The 8627-nt window shown below is 40.3% G+C and overlaps 1 long non-coding RNA gene across 2 annotated transcripts in view; it reads left to right on the top strand.

Annotated features, from left to right (window-relative positions):
* The first annotated feature begins 1754 nt into the window (after positions 1-1754).
* Positions 1755-8627, top strand: part of LOC138142035 (uncharacterized) — a 58357-nt gene continuing 51484 nt past the window's right edge. Inside the window, exons 1-2 of one of the 2 annotated variants that reach the window (XR_011163326.1) lie at positions 1773-1840; positions 6293-6510. This is a non-coding gene — a long non-coding RNA (uncharacterized lncRNA). Of the gene's footprint in view, positions 1841-6292; positions 6511-8627 lie in introns of both variants that reach the window. The other variant, XR_011163325.1, reaches the window with a different exon arrangement.

The following is an 8627-nucleotide window of genomic DNA, read 5'->3' as shown; positions in this document are numbered from 1 at the left end:
GGTCCTTTATGGAAGACTTATGGATAGATATGGACAAGAGTCACTGTAATGTAATGCCAAGGAAAGGCAACTTCCCAAGGTTCAGAATACCAGCATAGGTGCTCTCCATTTTATTCAGTGACAAACCAAGAACAGAGAAGATCCAAACATGACATCATTCAAAATACAGCATTTACTAAGTGTGATTAAATAATCTCCAAGTACTACCCCACCCCAGGACCTTCCAATCATTCAATCAATTACAAAGTCCCTGTTCTAAATACTACTCCACCCCTAGGCTATGCCTTCATTTAGTCCACCACAAAGCCCCTCTTCTCAAATGAAGATTAGTTTAAAAACATAAGTAAAGTACATTCATTTTTCAACCATAGAACACAAAAAGGTCAAAAGTTCCCCACCCCTGGATCACAATTGAATCTACCCCACAGTTACATCAAGTTTAAGCACAGCACTTAATACCCAAATGGAGGTCTTTTCTTCATCTTGACAGGAGGCAAGTTCTCAGCAATCTTAGTTCCTGGGGAGACAAGGCTTAGCAAGGCCACAAGATACATTGCCAGTCCCTTCATCAATCCATCCTCTGTCTGCAGAAAAGTCCTAGAACCCCTGAAAACATTAGCAAAACCATCTCCCAGGATTTCTGTAAACATAAAACAAGAAAATCCTTCTTCAGGACTTCTGAACCAACAGAAAGGTTCCCAGACCCCTGCAACAACAGCACTGTCCTTCACCAGTGGACAATATTCACTCTGTCTGCAGGACAGTCTCCAGACCCCTGCAACAACAGCACTGTCCTTCACCAGTGGACAGTATTCACTCTCTGTCTGCAGGACAGTCTCAGGGCTTCTTGACCAAAAGCCAGGTTCCAGGACTTCTTCAACAACAGGACTGTCTTTCACCAGTGGACAAATCTGGCAAAAGAATGTCAAAACAGACAGACAAAGTACCAGCAAAACAGCCATGTCTCCTCAGTCCTTGGCAGCTCAGGGGGCAGGTCTCAAAAGTCCAGGGCAATTCAAAGTGGCACTCAGCAATTCTCTCAGTCTCTCTCTCTGTCTCCACGAGGTGCTGCTTCCAAAAAGTTCTTCTGCCTCTCCCTTGTCTCTCCAAATCTATGTCACCAGCTCCTCCCAGTTCAGGACTTTCTTTTCACATCAACAAGTCCATCCCACAGGTGGGATTAACAAGCTCTGGGTTTTAACACAATCAATTTGAAAACCAAGCCAATACAGGGGAATCTTTAAATGCCATTACTATCACAGTCACACAGAAAGGCATGCATAAGTTGTCACCTATACCAATGGAGAGACTACCTACATCAATGAGATCAGAGATCCATTGAAGTACAAAGTTTCTGATTCAATCAAACATTCAATTTCACATTGAGGTACAAAGCACTATACTAGTCACTGAGAGAAATACAAAGATGAAACATAATTTTCTTGACTTTATAAAGAGTGACACAGGACATGCCCTCAGGATTAAGGAATATGTTGAGTGGCTAATTAGGTTTTAATTAGAATAACACTCCTAGATAACATCTCTGGCTACAAATGCTAAAAACATGAGTATCAGCAAATATCATGTGTATTTAGGTATCAACATACAGTTGATCAGTTGGGGTCAGCAAACACACATTTATTAAGTGCTTACTATGAATCAGGTACAGTGCTAAGAATGGGGAATACAAATACAATCAGAAAGACAGTGCCTGTGCTCAGCCATTACATTCTATTGGGGGAAGAAACACATAAAGAGGGGAGGGGCAAAGTAGACAAGGTTCTTTGGAGGAATGAAGACATAGAGGAGAAGAATCAGCCAGTCTCAGGGAATACCTCAGGTGGGGGTATGGGCTGTGGTGGTGGGGGTGGGAGGGTACTTCCAGTATGAGACGTAGTCCAGGGGTGGGATGAGCTTTCTGGAGTTTCTGTTGGCATGGTAGGCAAAGTCCTATGGAGATGTCTGCAGTTTAGCCTCTAGTAACAACCCCAACCCTGGATCTCCCCTGGCCTTTGCAGAGGAAGTAGGAGTCTGTCTATAAGCAAGCTAAATTGTTAGCATTGATATTAGTAACTCACTTTATCCCTCATCTTCCCGTACAATCTTTTGTAGTTGATCACAATTAAATGCTTCAGGGAAGACATGTTTAAGAAAAGTGGAATCTGATTCATTCTTCCTTCCTCTCTTCCTTCCTCCCTTTCTTCTTCCCTTTCTTCCTCCCTTCCTTCCCTCCTTCCTTCCCACCTTCCCTCCCTCCTTCCCTCTCTCCCTTTCTCCTTCCCTTCCTTCCCACCTTCCCTCCTTCCTTCCCACCTTCCCTCCTTCCTTCCCTCCTTCCCTCCTTCCTTCCTTCCTTCCTTCCTTCCTTCCTTCCTTCCTTCCTTCCTTCCTTCCTTCCTTCCTTCCTTCCTTCCTTCCTTCCTTCCTTCCTTCCTTCCTTCCTTCCTTCCTTCCTTCCTTCCTTCCTTTCTCCCTCCTTTTCTCTCTCTCTCCCTTTCTTCATTCCCCCAACCCCTGCCAAACTTCAGCCTCAGTTTTCATATCTGTAAAATGAGAATGGTAAAAGTACCTACCTCGCAGGGTAGTTGTAAGAATCAAGGTTTGCACTTAGCAAACTTTAAAGTGCAATATAAATGCTAGCCATTATTATTTACAAAGTGTCTAATGTCTTAGGCACTGTGTATGGAGCTGGAAATACTATCTAGAAAAGTCAGATAAATTATCTTCAAGCCTTCACTATCACCATATTCTTAAGCTTCTGTGCTTTTTAGTTGAGCAAAGGTATGATACAAGCTAGGTGTCTGGCCATCTGAAAAACAAGAAAGATCATCATTCTAAAAAGAAAATAGTGGCTGCAACAAAAATATTTGAGTCATTCTTTTTCTTAAATGCCTTCTCTCCTCCATATAGAATAAACTGTTTACAAAATAATCATTTTTCTTTAAGTTAGAGACAATGAAAAATAAAATGGTTCCTGGAGTAATTGTCCAATAATTAGAATCATGAAAAACAAAAATTATTTTTCTACATTCCACCAATGGTTTGCTGTGTGACCTTGGTCTAGTCACTTAGCTTATCTGTTCTCCTATCTCTTAAATAAGGCTAATATTTATCCCTTCTATGAATCAGGCAGATGGAATGATGATTGATGTTGATGGCGAAATGGGTTATTAAATTTTAAATTAACCTATGTGATGTATGCCAGCACATTTCTGTTCTCAGATTTCTTGATAGAGACTGAAGTCAAATGTTCATGTTTTGCCCAAACCTGTCCACCCTTTTTCAAGGGTGATGCAATCATTGCCCATCCTATCAGGCATATTGCCTTAGGGTGGCAGAAGATCATAGAGGTATAGAATCATTGCTAGAAAGAACTTTAGAGACCAACTGAGTATCCAACCCTACTCCCATTTTACTTGTAGCAGGGGTCATCTCATAGACCAAGCACGTTTGGGTCTGTCTGTCTGTCTGTCTGTCTGTCTGTCTGTCTGTCTGTCTCTCTCTCTCTCTCTCTCTCTCTCTCTCTCTCTCTCTCCCTCTCTCCTTACCTATACATACACATGAATATATAAAATATATATATATATATATATAATAACATGACTAGCCAGTATCCCCTTTCTATAAAACATCTCCTTAATTCCATCTTTTATTCCTCTTCATTACAAATTAAAATGTAGTTTGAAAAAACTCATTAACATAATGACAAACATAAGTAGTCACGGAGGTGTCAAACTAGTGGTCTCTCCACACTGGCAAAACTGTGTGAGCCTTCAAGGATTTCTATTCAAGTTTGACACCATGCTAAAGTAAGATTGCTAGGTTTAAGTTAAAAGAATAAAGAATCCTGTCTCAATATAAGGAGAATTTTCTAACAGAGATGCCCCAAATGAGATGTGATGCTTTAGGAAGCAGGGAGTTCCTGGTCAGTGGAGATTCTCCAGAAGGAACTGAATGGCTATTTGCTAGGGATGTTGTAGTTTATATTTATATTTGGGGATTGGGTGATATAAAATCATGAGAATCACGTGATTTTAAAAATGTTTTTATTTATTCTGTTAAATATTTCCCAATTACACATAATTTTTTAAAAATATCATTTAAAATTTTTTTGAGGTCTAAATTCCTCCCTCTCATCTACTTCTCCCCCTTCCTTGACAAAGTAAGCAATTTAATATCAATTATACATGTGAAGTCATGCAAAACATATTTCCATATTAGCAATGTTGCAAAAGAAAATGTAGGCAAAAAAAACTTCAAGAAAAATAAAGAAAAAAATTTAAAGTATGCTTCAATCTTCACTTAGAGTTAATTAGATCTTTCTCTCTCTGAGGTGGACAGTATTTTTCATCATGGGTCCTTTAAAGTTGTCTTGATCAGAGTTCCCAAGTTTTCACAGTTGAGAATTATGTGACTCAGATGAGATTTTGAGTCAGGAGCTGTATTTGAATTCTAGTTCTGCCAGTTGCTACTTGTGCAATCCTGGGCAAATCATTTTTACCTTTCTAGGCTTTTCTCATGATATCATTGCCCTTCAAGAATGAAGGACAAACAATAACAACATCTTCAGAATGAGGCAGTCATAGGAGATTATTCCATCCCTAAATCTATGAGCCTATGATCGCATCCAACCACTTCATTCTACCAATAACAAATTACAACCTGAAGTAGTTAACTCACTCCCAATCTAAGGTTCTTTGCAATTGTGCAATTCTATGATTCAATTCAACAAACTCTGATTAAACATCTGTAGACAGTCATTGGTTAGGGAACCATAAAAATGAGAGGGTCATCATAAAATGATGAGGTTTAGGCTAGGGGTGCTCAAGACCCCAAAATACCAACACACTGGGTCCTGCTGAATGAATTAGACTCAAGTCTTCTCTCAGCCAAAGAAAAGCAAAGTTTATTAAAAGTTCACCATTATTGGGTAGACTCTTAAGGAGTCTCGGTATTTGTAAGGCTTGTGCTAGAAAATTCTATGGCACTCTCACACCATATGGAAACAGATGGGGTCTTATATACAGAAAGGTTGTGGGAGGAGTCTATGGGTGGTCTAGAGGAGGAGTTTGAGAAGGGTCTTCAGGAGGAGTCAGATGAGGTCAGATTCCAGTAATGAGTTTGGGGAGGGTAGTTAATGATGTCAGACTCCAGTAAATGAGTGAAGTTGCTGGAGGCTACCTGGAGAGACAGACAATGGTGGGCTAGCCCAGTTCAAGGGTGTAACAGTTGATTTGGGTATAGACATTTTGATAGGCTCAAGGGTGGGAAGTAGGTGGACAATGGAGGGCTAGGCTAGTAAGAGTAAGAGATTTGGGCCTAGCTATAATGAAAGGCTTATGGCCTCAGGAAAATGCCTTATGTGGGAAGATTCAATCAGAGTTCAAGGGGGTTCCCAGAGCCTGTACCTCATCAGCATCTACTATGTCCTAGGCAATGGGCTAGTTTCTGGAGCAACAAAGATGATAAATGATATAATTTCTTCCCTGGAGGCATAATTTTGGTAATGAATTGTAGACAGTTAAAAAAAAAAAACTGACATAAGGATGCATTTGATGGAGGTGAAGAAGAGACCCAGACAAAATGGTAACAGAAAATTTAAGGAGGGAAGAAATTATTTTAGCTACTCTAGGTAGATCAGGGATTACTTCATGGTCAAAGTACCACCTGAGCTGAGCCCTGAAGGCAGGAAGAGGATTTCAACCCAGAGGATGAGGGAACATGTTTGAGGCTTGTGAGACAACATGTATAAATGACTGGAGCAGAAAATGGCTAGAGTTTAGGCACTGCTAGTCTGTTATTTTGGTTGGAATTCAGAGAGTGTGAAGGGGAATAATATGAAATAAGACTGGAAAAGTACAACCAAAATGTTAGCTCTAGAAGGAATCTTAGAGGTAGGTCATTTAGTCTAGGTTCCTCATTTAACAAAGGAGAAAATGGAGGCCCCAAAGAGAATAGTGATCTGACCAAGGTCATACAAGTAGTAAAGGGCAGCTAGATAGTGTGATGGATAGATTATGAGTGCTGGGCCTGGAATCAAGAAGACATGAGTTGAAATCTGACCCTAGACATTAGCTGCATGATCCTGGGTAAGTCACTTAACTTTGTTTGCTTCAGTTTACTCATCTGTAAAATAAGCTGGAGAAGGAAATATCTAATATCTTTACCAAGAAAAGCCCAAAAAGAGGTCATGAAGAGTTGGACACTGAAAAATAACATAAAAGTGGTAAATAACAGAGGCAAGAGTCAAACCCAGGTCTTCTGATTGTTTCTACTATATCATGGCACCTAGGTTGTTGTGTTTGTCCTTCATTTTCGAAGAGGACCATGGCATCAGGGAAATGATGACATGACTTGCAGCTGACTTTGATTTGAGTGAGGGCTGTGCAAGGTTACCAGCCTCACTTTCGCCTGCAGAGCCATCTGAGTCCAGTGACCAGATATTCATCAGGATGACCGGAGATGACCCAGGATGCAATGGGAGACCCTTTAAGGCTAAGGCCTCTGCAGGTACTCACTTAGAGTGAGGTAATGCCCATTCATTTTTTTTTTTAAGCAATCGGGGTTAAGTAACTTGCTCAAGATTACACGGGCCAGTTATTTCTGGGTGTGGTGCTGAGTATCTGAGGCCAGATTTGATCCCCAGGTCATCCCGACACTGGAGCCAGTGCTCTTACTCGTGCTACCTGGCCGCCCCCATTCATTCTCTTTAAGAAGTGAGTCAAGTGTTGGCCCCTTTAATTAGAAAAAAAAAATCAAACTGGGAGAGGAAGACTCTCAGTGTTGCAGTTTCAAAGAGAAACAGTTGCCATTGACATTCACTCTAAGCCAAGAAGGCCCAAAATAAAGCCATTAAATGGAGCTTGGGATGGGACCTATTGTGGTCCAATCTATGAGCTTCAGAGGGAATTCCAGACTATAGGAAGCTAAGTGGTCCAGTGGATAGACATTGGGTCTGGAGTTAGGAAGATTTGAGTTCAAATCCAGCCTCAAACACTAACTATATACCCTTAAGCAAGTCGCTTAACCTCTACTGCCTCCTTTTCTCTACAGTAAAATGGGGACCATAATAGTAGCTACCTCCCAGGATTGTTGTGAAGATTAAATGAGATGATATTTGTAAAGCACTTAGCACGAGGCCTGGAACATTGTAGGCACTTTAAAAAATGCTTATTTCTTTCCTTCTTTCACTCCTTCAGTTATCTCTAGGGACCTTAGGCCTGGGTTGAAATCTCACCTCCCATGGTTATTATCTCTGTGACATTAGACAAGTCACCTATCCTCCCTGAGCCCTAGTCTCCTCATCTGTAAAGCAAGCAGATAAATCTGTAAAATTTTGTACAAAATGGCCTTTGAGATAATTTCAGCCCTGGTTCTGTGATCATATGCTTCCATCAACCACGCCAAAATGTGAGAGTTAGCTGGTGGAGATCCTTAAATCACAGGCTGAAGAGTTTGTATGAAGACAAGCATATCATTGGAAGAGAGAATATTCATAACAGGTTATCATTGAAAAACTAACTTGAGAGGCAGTTCCAGACCACACAGCTGCCTCTCCTGCTTAGAAGCCTCTATTTTTTGTACAAGATGGTGATAGTAGCTGTACATTTGAAAAAAAATTCAAGAAGAGTTTTTGTAATGGCCTGGTCACTCAATCCTTTCTCTTTGCATGCTTCTTCATGCTTCGAAAATTTGCCCATGAAGGTTTTTTAAAATATTTTTCTGAAAACTCTCTCACCCTTGACTTGTCAACATTCTCACATTTTCTATTGCCCATATAATGAATAAAAGCAAACCAGGCTTCTTGGCTTTTTGGCAAAAATCAAGTTAATGTAATTAGCAGAGAGGAATGAATGGTGAACAGATGAGCCCTCAGCTTCTGACAGAGCAGCTGAGGATAGTCCAGGTTAACTGGTGAAGATATACTAATCCTTTTTCATTTTCCTTTTAATAATAAAATCTCTCACAAAATTTGAAAAAAAAATCCAAAACCCCCAAGCCAATAGATTTTGCTTGTCAGGCCCATAATGTTAGAGAAGCTTCCATGCAGTCTTAATTAAAAAATGAATCTGAAATTGTAAATAAGGTTTGTGTCCTATACCCTATCTGGGAACGAATTGGCAGAAAGCTCATGAGGATTAAAACTGTAACTGGCACAGGCCTGAAGCATCCTTGGAGTGTGATTACATCTGACAAAAGCTCAGAACTAGTCCACCATCTTCCAGCCCACTAGCTGGAAATGGAAACCTGCTCTTCAAAAATGATCAGGGGATGTAATTAAGCCCAATCATGTCTACACTGGTCTAAGTGTCAGAGGAAAGGAACTATACTCGAGACACAGTGATTTCTTAACCCAACATGTAAATGTACTGAAATTCAGCAAGAAATCAGTTCTGACATTCCCATTTCAGGGTTTTTGGCTTTGGAATATTCTTGCAAATGATGTTTGGGTCAGTTCTGCTGCTCATTTTTATAGGAACCCTTTTCACTCATCATCCTTTTCCTTCCCCCTGTGGAAAAAAGAAAAGGAGTGTTCTTTTTCATCTTGCTATTCATTATACACACACTGATTCCTATTAGACGAGAACATTCTATTTTTTTTTTTCTGGACTCTTGTTCAAAAATGT

Source organism: Petaurus breviceps, unplaced genomic scaffold (genome assembly GCF_028583685.1).
Source record: "Petaurus breviceps papuanus isolate PSGF00001 unplaced genomic scaffold, PetGlider_PUasm1.0 90515, whole genome shotgun sequence".
NCBI classification, from domain to species: Eukaryota; Metazoa; Chordata; class Mammalia; order Diprotodontia; family Petauridae; genus Petaurus; species Petaurus breviceps.
Note: the sequence above shows the minus strand (reverse complement) of the source record. Positions and strands in the feature narration are given on the sequence as shown.